Raw genomic sequence first — 13174 nt, 5'->3', positions numbered from 1 at the left:
GTGGTCCCATGAGCGTGAAAATTTACTAGTATATCGATAACGTTACTACAAGATCATGTAAGAAGTTTCATGTTACATAGGTGTCTTAACGTTACTTAAATCTTGAGCAATTTGGTCGATTCAAGACATTAACTCACAATTCTAGGTACTTTTATTTCATGTTTCCTTAATACACATCTAATTTAAGGTTCATACATACATCCAAGCGATTCCTACAAGCATTTCATAAGGAAAGTATAAGATGGCTACTTACCTCTTGTATGGTGTTCGAGGCCTCGATTTTTGAGCTTACGGCACCCAATTCTCCAAATTTTATTTGGTAGGTTCCTTAGTAAATATAGTTTCTGGAACCATTGAGAATTTTGTGAGAACAGACCACAAAGGGGTCCAATTTTATGAATAATTAAGGATGAGCAAAAAAATAGGCTAACGTGGTCAATTGAGTTGAACTGGCCACCTCATCATCTTTTTCATCCTCCAGGGGAAGAAGACACACGTGCCACTGCTCCTCCATTTGAAAACTGACTCCGCCAGCTCATTCTAGGGCGTTTCTCCCCTCAATTTCTTTATGAAATGTAAAGATGGAGTATCATGGAAGAGATTGGGATTCGTATCTCACTAGTTCGTGACTTCAACTTAAATTATGGACGTCCAAAGTTGAGAGGAAACTCAGTTTGTCGCTGAAGCAACCTAGAGGGTGTGGTTATGAGGGAGGACGATATAGGTACTATTAGGCACACTTCCATCACCAAATACTAAAATTTTGGATAAGTACAACGTTGAGTACCCAATTTTTACCCTTATACCTTGCTCGATTACAAATCAATTTAGGTAGAATCTGTCTTAAATGAACTGTGATATGTAGGACTATAAATTTTGTGAAGAACTCAGGTAGAAATATCCGTTGAATCGCTAGAAAACAAACGAATATTCAGAGGAAGAAAATCACGCTCACTGCCTTGTTTCAGCATCTTAAGTTTAGAGATGATGATGTTGCAGTCTATTAGATAGATACATCTTCTTAACTTTGTTTTCTTAACCTCTGTGTACTATTTAGACTGGTNTTAGATAGATACATCTTCTTAACTTTGTTTTCTTAACCTCTGTGTACTATTTAGACTGGTTCACCTATTTTGAGATTGGTTCTTATAATGATTTTTTATGTTTGAGAAACTAGACTAAATTTAGGACCTACTTAAGTGATTTGAAAAAGAAATAGCTATACAAAGGTTGTCAGAAGTGATACCAAAACATAGGTTAAGAGGTTAAGCACTAAATTTGATGACCTTTACGTTCACTCCGGATTAGACTGGTTCTCTTAAAATTGTTTGTTGTTCCAGACACTAGACACAATTTGCATCCTACCCTAGAAATTTGGAAGAAATGCAGCATCAGGAAGACTTTAAACCTAGTATCTAAACACACTGGAACAAGTAACTAGCCATATAGAACAAACATCGAATAGTACTTGTAGAATTCGATTAGGACAAGCACATATGATTAGAAATCATATCTAGAAACGTAATTGACCTAGTATCATAATAGCTAAATTAGAAATGTGTATGGTTTACGGTTTAGCATAGTTTACAGCTCTATAGTTTCCGCTTGCATGTTTGATAATTCTAATATTTTTACCATGTTTATAAGATTTTCAACATGTCTAGATTGATTTTATTCCTTATATTGAGCATGTTGAGCATGATGTATGTTATGAGTGTCCTTAGATACATGCCAAAGGGTTTGCAAAATCCGTTTATGACCAATTTTGCTTTGGACGATCGATATGTGTCCTAGAGTCTCAATAAGTTGGTTATTGATTATGAACCATTGTTTTACGTTACTAAGGTACTAGACCTAGCTACAGGTCCCACTGTCTCCTTTGGGTTGACCATGTACCTTGTAGGGATGATTAGGGTGCAACCCGTGTTCATGAACTAGCCAAGGGGTGTTAGGGTCTATGTAGTATATATAGTCGAGTTGTCACCCTTAGTGAATTACAGGAGTCATAGAGGGTATGTTATTGAGGTAGTTTCAGTTGTGCTTAGTGGGGGAGCCAGGTTAGTTATTATCTCTGCTTAGAAGGGTGACCAGCAAGATGGGGTTCGAACAAGCAAGTTACTATCTCCGCTCGAAAGGGCGATGCGACAAGTCAGTGACTATTTTAGCCTAAAAGGTGATGCAACAGATAGTTATAACCCAGCACCACTAGGGAAAATCCTTTGGCATGAGCTTAGTATATAGCCAGGTGTGAAGTACGTATATTACGTTAGAGCAAAAGGACTCCTCCATACTTACTAGACTTACCCTAGGCCCAACCTTTTAAGTTCAGAACCCAAAGGGGTAGAGCACTCCTTAGAGGAGGTATGTATAGGGTTTTGGTGCGTAGAGACCTAAAAATGTCAATACAGGTGTTGAGTCTCACTTTGGCTAACTCTAAGGGTAGTATGAGCACATAGCTTAAGATTCCATGTACATGAATAAGTTTGATAAGAGGCTATAAGTTGGTTCCATACTGAGTATTTTTATACATGGCCTTACTACATTTCATGTTTTCAGGTGAGTAATAGATCACTGGTTACTGTGGGGGCATGCTCGATCGTGTGGCTATGGAGGGTACCTCGTTGACCCAAGTCTTTTCAGTCTTATATTTATTTATATATGTCTTTTATACCGGTTTCTAACTGTAACTGATCTTTGTGTTTAAAATAACACGCTCATGAATGTATGTATTTAACTTCTTGTAATTTAATATATTACTTTATTTATTTTATATCTGGTATTTTAAAACAAAAAAAAAAATTATACGACCTATTTCATTTAACTTCTTTTAGGCTTAGGCCAATATGTAGAATAGGGTAAGGGAAAAAAACCACTTTGAAGCGGAGACAATAACTAGGCACAACTACGTACCCTCTATGACTCATGTAACTCACTAAGGGTGACAACTCAACTATATACACCACATAGACCCTAAAAATAGGTGAATCCAGTTGTCACCCTTAGGGTGACACCCCTGTTCATCAACTAGCCTAGAGGGATTACCGTCTATGTGGTATAAGGTAGTTAAAACCCAGCACACTAGAGAAAATCCTCTTGTATGAGCTTAGTAGATAGTCAAGTGTGAAGTATGTATATTACATTAGAGCAAAAGGGCTCTTTCATACTTACTAGAATTATCCTAGACCTGACTTTTTCAGTTATGAACCCGACGAGGTTAGAGAATTCCTTAGAGGAGGTGTGTAATGGATTTTGGTATGTAGAGACCTAAAAAGGTCGGTACAAATATTGAACCTCAGTTTGCCTAATGATTCCATGTACAGGAATAAGTTTGACGAGAGCTTAGATGTAGGTTGCATACTCAGTATTTTTTATACCTTCCTGTTTTCTAGTGTGCAATAAATCACTAGTCACAGTAGGGATATGTGGGCCATACAGCTATGGAAGGGACCTCATTGATCTAATTCTTATATTTATTTGTATGTCTTTTGTATCCCTGTTCAAACTTTAATTGATCTTTGAGCATGCGCATAAATGTATGTATTTAACTTCTTTTAATTTAATGTATTACTTTATTTGTTTTATTTCTGGTATTTCAAAAATGAAAAATAAAATTATCATTTTATCATTATATAACCTATTTCATCCTGATGGTCTATACTAAGAAAAGTAAAACATTGGATCATTATCTAGGATAAACATGAATATGGTTTATGGAGAAATGGTTAATTAAAGTAGAGAGATTTGGGGTAAAGGAGGGGTGAAATTATAGGGGTGGAGTGGGTAAAAATAAATTTTCCCATATTTTTTTGGGTTGTTACATGTGAGTCCAAGGAGACTCTCTAGATCAGCGGTCTCCTTTGGTTTTGTGAATTTTTGAATGGGTTGTGTTCATATACATCATCTCTCTTTTATAATTTGAACTCAAACTCTTATTTATGATAAATATATATACATGCATTCGTACGCTGTTTGTTTTTAAACGTCTTAAGTTTCATTGTTTTTTTAAAAACGAGAACTGTTACCGTATTTTTATTTACATCTCCTTCACGTTAGTCTACATTAAGATCCGTAATTCAAACAACTCAAAAATTAGGTCATAGCAGCATATGAGGTATGATATTCACAATTATGCTCCCTTATCAACAAAGTCAACTACATTTTTCTTAAAAATTAAAAATTTGAATATTTACCTTAAAAATTAAATATTTGAATATTTGTCTTAACAGAAATTCATAATTTATGTTTCTATATTGGATACCAAACTATCTCTCATCATTTTCCGTCAACTAACCTATGAATAAATTTAGGCATTAGCTTTACAAGTTTTCACAAACAGTGATACTTTTACCCTTTTTGACTTCAAAACCCAACATTTCCATCTATTTTGGCTTGACCTCTCATTCCATGGAGTGGTTTCAACTAATAAAATTTTTGTTTCTTTCCTTCTCTATAATTTATATATGTATATATGTTTGGATCTCATTCCACAAGAACACAAAGGAACAACATGGAGTTTAAATCTCGTCTTTGCCTCTTCCTTTTGCTCTCGTTCACCCTCATCAGCTCAGCTCGAATTGTGCCTCATCTAGGTACACAAATCATTACCAATTCAAATAATTTAGATTCATGTAGCTTGTGCGCTTTTAATAGGATACGATTTTTAAGTCATTCCTTCTATATAAACTAAAAACATCTCATGTAATAATTGAAGTTTCAGAAGAACAAGCAACCACGGTTGTGATAAATGATTATGCTGAACCAGGAGCTAATAATAGACATGATCCAAGGCTTCCACCACCTGAGTTTAACGCTTTTACCATTGCCGATGAGGAGTGCAATAAGAAACCCTACACAAATTTGTTTATTGGAAGACAACTTGTTGGCAGAAGCATCAACAAGGAAACTTAAACAAAGAACTAATGATGTGCCAAAGTAATAATAGTACTAAAAATATTATATTATTGATGTAAATTATGGAATAATATGTTGTCAAATTAATGTAACGAAGAAAATAGTATGGTACTAAACCAAAATATCCATTAAATTTTTTTATGATCGAAAATCTCTCTTTACGTTTAAGAGTTTGAGATAATTATTCATATCTTGTAGTTGATAATTGATTACTTCGATCACTAAAAACAGGTTCGACCCTTTTACCTCTAAATTGTGAAACTACAATTTATTATTTAAACAAGTCAAACATTTGTAAGCAATTTAACAAAATCTCTAGATTTTGTGATCAAGTCGTGTGAAAACTTACGGAAGCAATCATTAGTTAATCGGTAGCACATATTGTTGCTAAAGCACTTCTTCTGCCTATGAAACAAGCTTATAGTTATTATCCACTAAATATTGTATCATAGGGAAGAGTTAGGGATTGATTTTGTACCTTCTCGTAGATAATAGCGTAAGTTATTTGCCTCCAAAGTACGTCAAAAAACATTTTCCTCGTTGGAGCTCAAAGCAGAAATTTTATATTGGGCAGCCGATTTTAAAGGTTTTCAGGATCCGATTTCTTCATGGAACCTCTTCCTTATCTTTCCCTCCACCTATAGGAATTTTTTAGAGTAACGTCTTGAAGTGTGTGGCCTTAGTTTTGAGAAATTATCCTTGGTCAGTAACTTACCCGAAAACACGACTTCTAGGACAGCTTGATCTAGGATGTGTTAGCCCTCAATTTCTTCATCAAAGTTACTCATCTTAATCCTCTAAGCTAAAGGAATACTCAATTTTAAAACATGGACTATAGATTGGAGTTCGATCCTTACCCCAAATTTGATCCCGAAACTAAAGTTCTACGATTATGCATGTTCTTGGGGTTAATTCTTGTAACGCCCCTAATTTTCTTATCCTAATTAGTGATGTATAACTCATTAAGTGGAAGCTCATCATAAATAACCTTGGAAAACAACACCAGTATTTCATAAAGGTTCAAAATCTAACTAAACCTAACTTCAAAACGAAACATTCAATAACTGAATTCATAAGTTTAAATGAAATAAATGTTCAACATCATAATCCGTTAACTATGCCCTCTCCNGAAAACTTACGGAAGCAATCATTAGTTAATCGGTAGCACATATTGTTGCTAAAGCACTTCTTCTGCCTATGAAACAAGCTTATAGTTATTATCCACTAAATATTGTATCATAGGGAAGAGTTAGGGATTGATTTTGTACCTTCTCGTAGATAATAGCGTAAGTTATTTGCCTCCAAAGTACGTCAAAAAACATTTTCCTCGTTGGAGCTCAAAGCAGAAATTTTATATTGGGCAGCCGATTTTAAAGGTTTTCAGGATCCGATTTCTTCATGGAACCTCTTCCTTATCTTTCCCTCCACCTATAGGAATTTTTTAGAGTAACGTCTTGAAGTGTGTGGCCTTAGTTTTGAGAAATTATCCTTGGTCAGTAACTTACCCGAAAACACGACTTCTAGGACAGCTTGATCTAGGATGTGTTAGCCCTCAATTTCTTCATCAAAGTTACTCATCTTAATCCTCTAAGCTAAAGGAATACTCAATTTTAAAACATGGACTATAGATTGGAGTTCGATCCTTACCCCAAATTTGATCCCGAAACTAAAGTTCTACGATTATGCATGTTCTTGGGGTTAATTCTTGTAACGCCCCTAATTTTCTTATCCTAATTAGTGATGTATAACTCATTAAGTGGAAGCTCATCATAAATAACCTTGGAAAACAACACCAGTATTTCATAAAGGTTCAAAATCTAACTAAACCTAACTTCAAAACGAAACATTCAATAACTGAATTCATAAGTTTAAATGAAATAAATGTTCAACATCATAATCCGTTAACTATGCCCTCTCCTAAACTTCAATATGGTGCATGCAGGGGCCACAGGGCACGCACCATCATACAACACTGAATAAGTTAACTCCAACAGTAAGATCACTTACCTCGATGGTCTTGGCCGAAGTTACTCACAACAAGCTAATTCCAATGGCACTATGTCCTATAAGATCCACATAATATACTTAGGAACATTTCATAACGTATTCTAGCTAACCCTCATGTTAGTTATCAAAGGAAAATCTTAAAACGCTATGTTTTGATGATTAAGGACCATACTGACCTTAGAATGCAAATATAAGGGCAGAAACGGCTTCAGAAGGGCCGAAAACCTAGGAATCGATATAATATAGAGATACCGAGCCGATAACCCGAGTCATTGAGCTGCCAAGCCTACCAACTAAGCCGCTAAGCCAAACCGTGGGAATTGGTATCAAGCGGACGTACACGCCAATCCGAGCCAAGAGGAGCCACGACTGACGCCTGATTTGGGTGGTACGAGCCTGTGGGTACACAGATGCCGAAACCCGACCCAATCCAGTCCCTCATCTTTCTTACTTGAAAGACACAAAAACCCTAGACACGATTTTCCCTTTTCAATTACGACAAGACTTCGATATTAAGGACCATACTGACCTTAGAATGCAAATATAAGGGCAGAAACGGCTTCAGAAGGGCCGAAAACCTAGGAATCGATATAATATAGAGATACCGAGCCGATAACCCGAGTCATTGAGCTGCCAAGCCTACCAACTAAGCCGCTAAGCCAAACCGTGGGAATTGGTATCAAGCCGACGTACACGCCAATCCGAGCCAAGAGGAGCCACGACTGACGCCTGATTTGGGTGGTACGAGCCTGTGGGTACACAGATGCCGAAACCCGACCCAATCCAGTCCCTCATCTTTCTTACTTGAAAGACACAAAAACCCTAGACACGATTTTCCCTTTTCAATTACGACAAGACTTCGATGCTTACGCTCATCCCTGCTGTCGTTTCGTCTGCCACTCCTCATTGCACAACGCCCACGACGTTACTCCGCTTCTACCCAAAACTCCTCACGGAAAACTCAAAGCCTTGCGTACGTCTCACGATTTTTCTCTTCAAAACCCGTATGTTTTCTCTCATAGACGCAACATATAGGGTTTTAGAATAAGGAAACTTAGAGGAATAGAAAGTTTCTATTAGGCAATAAATGTCTTGCGAGAAATCCAGCGATTTCTGGGGAGATTTCATGAGACCATTTAATTATTTTATTTTATTTTACTTTTTTCAGAAATTCGAATAGTTACAATTCTCTCGGTTGTCTTCGATCCTTGAATGTGCAAAAAACCTAGTCCATGTTATTAAAAGATACGTAAAACACTATTCTTTTACGTATCTATTTATATTACATATTGTGGATTCTAACAAAATTTAGTATGAATCATCGACGCTCATGATCATTGTCTTATTGCTCAGATCACTCATGATCATTGCCTACAAAAAACGCTCATGATCATTGCCGACGTATCTTTTACGCTCAGAACGCTCATGATCATTGCCTACGAAAAACGCTATTGTAGACTTTTTATGAGATTCATACTATTCTTTTACGTCATAAAATGCTATTCTTTTACGTATCTATTTATATTACATATTGTGGATTCTTTTACGTATGTCACAACAAATATAGGATACAACAACTTACAAAAAATATTATTGTAGACTTTTTATAGCGTTTTTCGTACGTCGTGACAGTCCATGTTATTAAAAGTCTGAAACTTTTTATAGCGTTTTTGTATAGCTATAACAAATGCTATAATAAAGTATGCAAATATAGCTTATCTATAATGCTATGGAAATATTTTATAGCATTTTTATTAAAGCTACTCTAGGTAAACAAAGCTAAAATATTAGGCTATTATTAACTTTAGTAGCATTTTTTTTAAAGTTACAATATAGTATGCTATAATTACTCTAAGACACGTTTGATATTACATTTTATAAAGTTTTAATTTACTCTTGCTAAATAAACGAACATGAAATAATATTTTATAATACATTAAATATTAAACATCAAGAGACTTCTATTCATAATTGAGATTTCATAATCTGCTAGCATAATTGAGATTTCAGATTGCGCTGAAAACTGCTAAAGGAGTTGGCATTGGCTTTGTCATGATGTTGGCGAGCTGAACCTTGGAAGATATGAGTCGCACATCAAGTTGATGAGTCGATACTCATTCACGAATGAAGTGATAATCAACCTCAACATGCTTCATTCGTCGATGAAAGATTGGATTGGCAGACAAATAGGTGGCACCAATGTTGATACACCATAGGCTAGGCACTCGCGCTTGCGAAATCCCAAGCTCACGCAAGGGGACTTGAATCCAGATTAATTCATGGCATCAATAGCAGCCTTGTATTCGGCCTCTATACTAGAGCGAGAAACTGTTGATTGTTTCCTTGAACTCTAGGAGATAAGATTTCCACCAACGAAGATCACATAGCCTCCGGTGCTTCAACAGTCATCAGGATTCCCGGCCCAATCAGCATCCGAAAAGGCACAGAGAAAATCAGTGTTGGCTTACAAGCCCATATTAATAGTTTCATGTAGATAACAGAGAATTATCTCAAACTCATGTTGAAAGGAGGATGAGAATTTGTGATGAGAATTTGTGAACTTTGCGCTCCATGAGACTAATGGATGTTATCGCCCTGTTGAGTTTGTTTGTTTATTTTTGCATGAATGATGCTAGATACAGTTGCATGGACACTCAGTTAGCTTTCATGAACCAGTGTAACGATAAGTTTAGGATTTTGTGGCTAGAGGGACAAGTCACTAAGTAAAGACCTAACCCTTCTCCTAGGAGCCTAACAAACCACCACGGCATACAAACCACCACTAGAGTACTCTAGGCTACATGTGTGCGATTGGTGTCATAGCTTCGTGGGGGACCAGGGGGTTTCAGTCACGACTCGTAGTAAATATTGGGTCGTGATAGTGTTGATAATGTGGCGTCACATATCATCTTAACTTTATTTTCTTAACCTCTGTGTACTATTTAGATCGATTCACCTATTTTTATATCCGTTCTCCTAATGATTTTTTTTTTTTTTCATGAAAGTAGACTAAATTTAAGACATACCTAAGAAATTTTAGGAAGAAATAGCTATAGAAAGGTCATCAAAAGTGATCCCTAACCATAGGTAGGTTAAATGGTAAATCACTGAATTTGATGACCTTGACTCACTATTCAGATTGTTTTGACACCTATTTAGACTAGTTCTCATAAATAATTTTTTTGGTAAAGAAATTAGACACTCTTTGCAACATACCCTAGAAATTTGGTAGAAAAGGAACTTGAGGAAGACTGTGGACCAAGCACCGGAACATACTTGAACAAGTAAAAATAGTACTTGTAGGAGTCTGATTAGGACAAGTATCATATGATTACAAATCATATCTATGGACCAAATTGATCTATTATTATGATAGTTAAACCTAGAAATGTGTATTGTTTACCGTTTAGCATAGTTTACAGCTGTATAGTTTTTGCTTGCATGTTTGAGAACTCAAATATTCTTAACATGTTTATGAGCTCTCCAGCATGCCAAGGTTGATTTTATTCCCTATATTGTGCCTTTTGAGTATGATATATGTTGTGATTGTCATTAGATGCATGTCAGAGGAGTTTGGAAACCTGTTTATGCCCAATTATGTGTTGGACAATCGATGAATGTCCTAGAGCATCTGTTATGCTGGTTATAGATTATGAACCGCTGTTTTATGCTACTAAGATACTAGAACCTAGTTACAGGCCTCACTGTGTCCTTTGGGTTTACCATGTACCTTGTAGGGATGATTAGGGTGCAACCCCTATTCATGAACTAGCCAAGAGGGGTTAGGGTCTATGTAGTATATATAGTCTAGTTATCACCCTTAGTGAGTTACATGAGTCATAGAGGGTAGGTTAGTAAGGTAGTTTTAGTTGTGCCTAGTGGAGGAGGAAGGTTAGTTATTGTCTCCACTATGAAGGGTGATAGGTAATTTACTATTGTAAGGCAAGAGTGGGTGTGAACAAGTCAGTTACTATCTTCGCTCGGAAGAGTAATTCGACAAGCCAATGACTATTTCACCTGAAAAAGCGGCGCAACAGGTAGTTATAACCCAACACCACTAGGGAAAATCCTCCGATATGAGTGTCACAGCCCAAAATTTGAATCTCGAAATTAAGAGCCGGACCAACAGACTATGCAATGAAATCGTGTAAGAACCAATAGAGAAACGAGATTACACAAAAAGAAAACTTTAACAATTATGTAAGAGGTTTAAAATCCAAAACAAGGTGTTCAAATTTGAATAGTAAGTAAGCAGTTTACAAAACAATGCATGACAAATCTAAACAAAATTATGCACAGACTCCTAGACGCCCTGGGACACTCCTCTGTGGCATTAAGATTCAGCATGCATTCCCGCCTCGATCCCTGGCCTCACTCGCCTGAAAAAAAAAAGGAGTAGAAAGGAATGAGTATAAAAGAATACTCAGTAAGCAGCCTACTTGTAGGCTCTTTTCGCATCCTTATCTTGGTAGGTAACCACGGTCTTTCTCGGGTTTCTATCTAAGCTACAACTCTCTTTTCTGTATCATAAAAGGTTTGCCCATCTTATGCAGTGAAATGATCAGTGTCCTGAGGTGAGGCGCGACCTCATAAGCAAATCTGAGGGGATCGTATGGCTGGATCTGAATACGTGACTCTCTCTCTCTAAACATCATCCGTGGAGGTTAACTGACGACCCTCACACGGGACCATACATCCACAAAACGGGGTGCGACCCCTTATGTGCCGGTCAGCTACTGAGTCATCCTAAGTGGCTCCACGTCCCCCGCTCAGGGACGGGTTTTTACGGCCCAGGAGTCCTGTTCAGAAGACCCCTTAGCTATCACCACTAGGTCTGGGCACCTGTCACACTTCCCTATCCGGATCTGCAAAGCTCAACGATCACCGTACTGGAGCTCTGTCTCGACGGTATGGTATCGGAGGAGAGAGGGAAGTTGAGGTTCTGATGACACTATCTTCACTGCTCAACTCTAGCGAGCTACCTACAGTTACCGTGGTGACCTATTATTCTTTCTAGAGTGGAACTTGGTGCCTTAGACTTAGATTCGTGTTTCTCTAGGATTCTCGTGCCTGGTGTCACAAACCTATCGGGTTTGGAATTCTGGGTTCTGGTTCCGTCGGTAATCATTTTGCGGGTCTAATTGCACGGTATTCTAGAGGTCCCCCAATCTAGGGACTCGTCTAGCTTATTTAGCCATAAGCATCCCAATCTAAGCTCATAATTTCTTCCTATTCATCAAGAAAGATAATACAACCAATCATCATACAATAGAGTTTACACGCAGCAGTTCATGCAAAATTATCAAACATGCTCAACGGGAAGATAACGTCCATCTTTACCCAGAGCGCAGATTTCACAAGTTTCCCAACCTCCTCATGCATACATACATTATCAGAGTCTCAACCAAAACAGATTTAATATACATTTTGTATCTAGCTTTCCATAATCATCTTATATTCACAATTTCTATAATAACACGCTAAGTCGGGCTAACTAATTTCATAGGTGGTAGCATGCATGCTTGTTCCTAGCGGTTCCTACAAGTACTGCTCGTGGAAATTCAAATGGCTACTTACTTGGTCGATGCGTGCCTTCCCGAGTTCGAGTTTTCTTGACGCAATGGATTCCAACAATTCTAGAATTTTCTTCACAGGTCCCAATTCACATAATAATAGGGTCAGCATCAAAATTGGGTCGGAAAACAAGCAAACAGAGACCGAACGGGAAGAAAAATGGTGCCTCACGCGCGCCCACGCGCGACGCACGCGCCCTGAAAGGTCACTACGCGTGCATGCCCTACGCGGTTCTCCCCCGCGCAGGCACGGGTCAGAGGCGCCGGGTCGGGCACTTCGCGTGCGGTGCGGGTCGGGCCGGCCGGGTCCACGCGCCTGACGCGTGCCCGCTGCCGGGTGAGGACGCGCCTCACCAGCCAGTGATCGACATGTGTCGATCACCGGTTCCGCTACTCTCCTCCGCACGCCGACCGACGCTTGGCGGCCTCCACCCTCTCTCCTTCCTTCATTTTCCAGGTCTCTTTCCCGTTTCGATCTATTTTCTTCTGATTTTTTTATCTTCCAATCCGTAATCCGATTCGTTAAATTTTCTTCACGAAACTTGCAGACCTCATATTCTACTCCTTGGAAAGAATTTTCTTAAATTTTTCTGATGATCACAGATCTTATTATTTGAGTTTAAATTTGGAGAAAAACACGAGTTCTTACCGAAAATCACGTTATCTTTAAACTCCGATTCGAA

At 37.8% G+C, this 13174-nt stretch overlaps 1 long non-coding RNA gene across 1 annotated transcript; it reads right to left on the bottom strand.

Moving 5' to 3' along the window:
- Positions 1 to 11126: 11126 nt before the first annotated feature.
- LOC111784402 lies at positions 11127 to 12532 on the bottom strand. The gene is made up of 2 exons (XR_002813533.1): positions 12496 to 12532; positions 11127 to 11297 (listed from the first exon to the last, which is right to left on the bottom strand). It is a non-coding gene; the product is annotated as an uncharacterized LOC111784402 (long non-coding RNA).
- Between the last annotated feature and the right edge of the window lie 642 nt (positions 12533 to 13174).

Source organism: Cucurbita pepo, unplaced genomic scaffold (assembly GCF_002806865.2).
Source record: "Cucurbita pepo subsp. pepo cultivar mu-cu-16 unplaced genomic scaffold, ASM280686v2 Cp4.1_scaffold000194, whole genome shotgun sequence".
Classification (NCBI taxonomy): Eukaryota; Viridiplantae; Streptophyta; class Magnoliopsida; order Cucurbitales; family Cucurbitaceae; genus Cucurbita; species Cucurbita pepo.
Note: the sequence above shows the minus strand (reverse complement) of the source record. Positions and strands in the feature narration are given on the sequence as shown.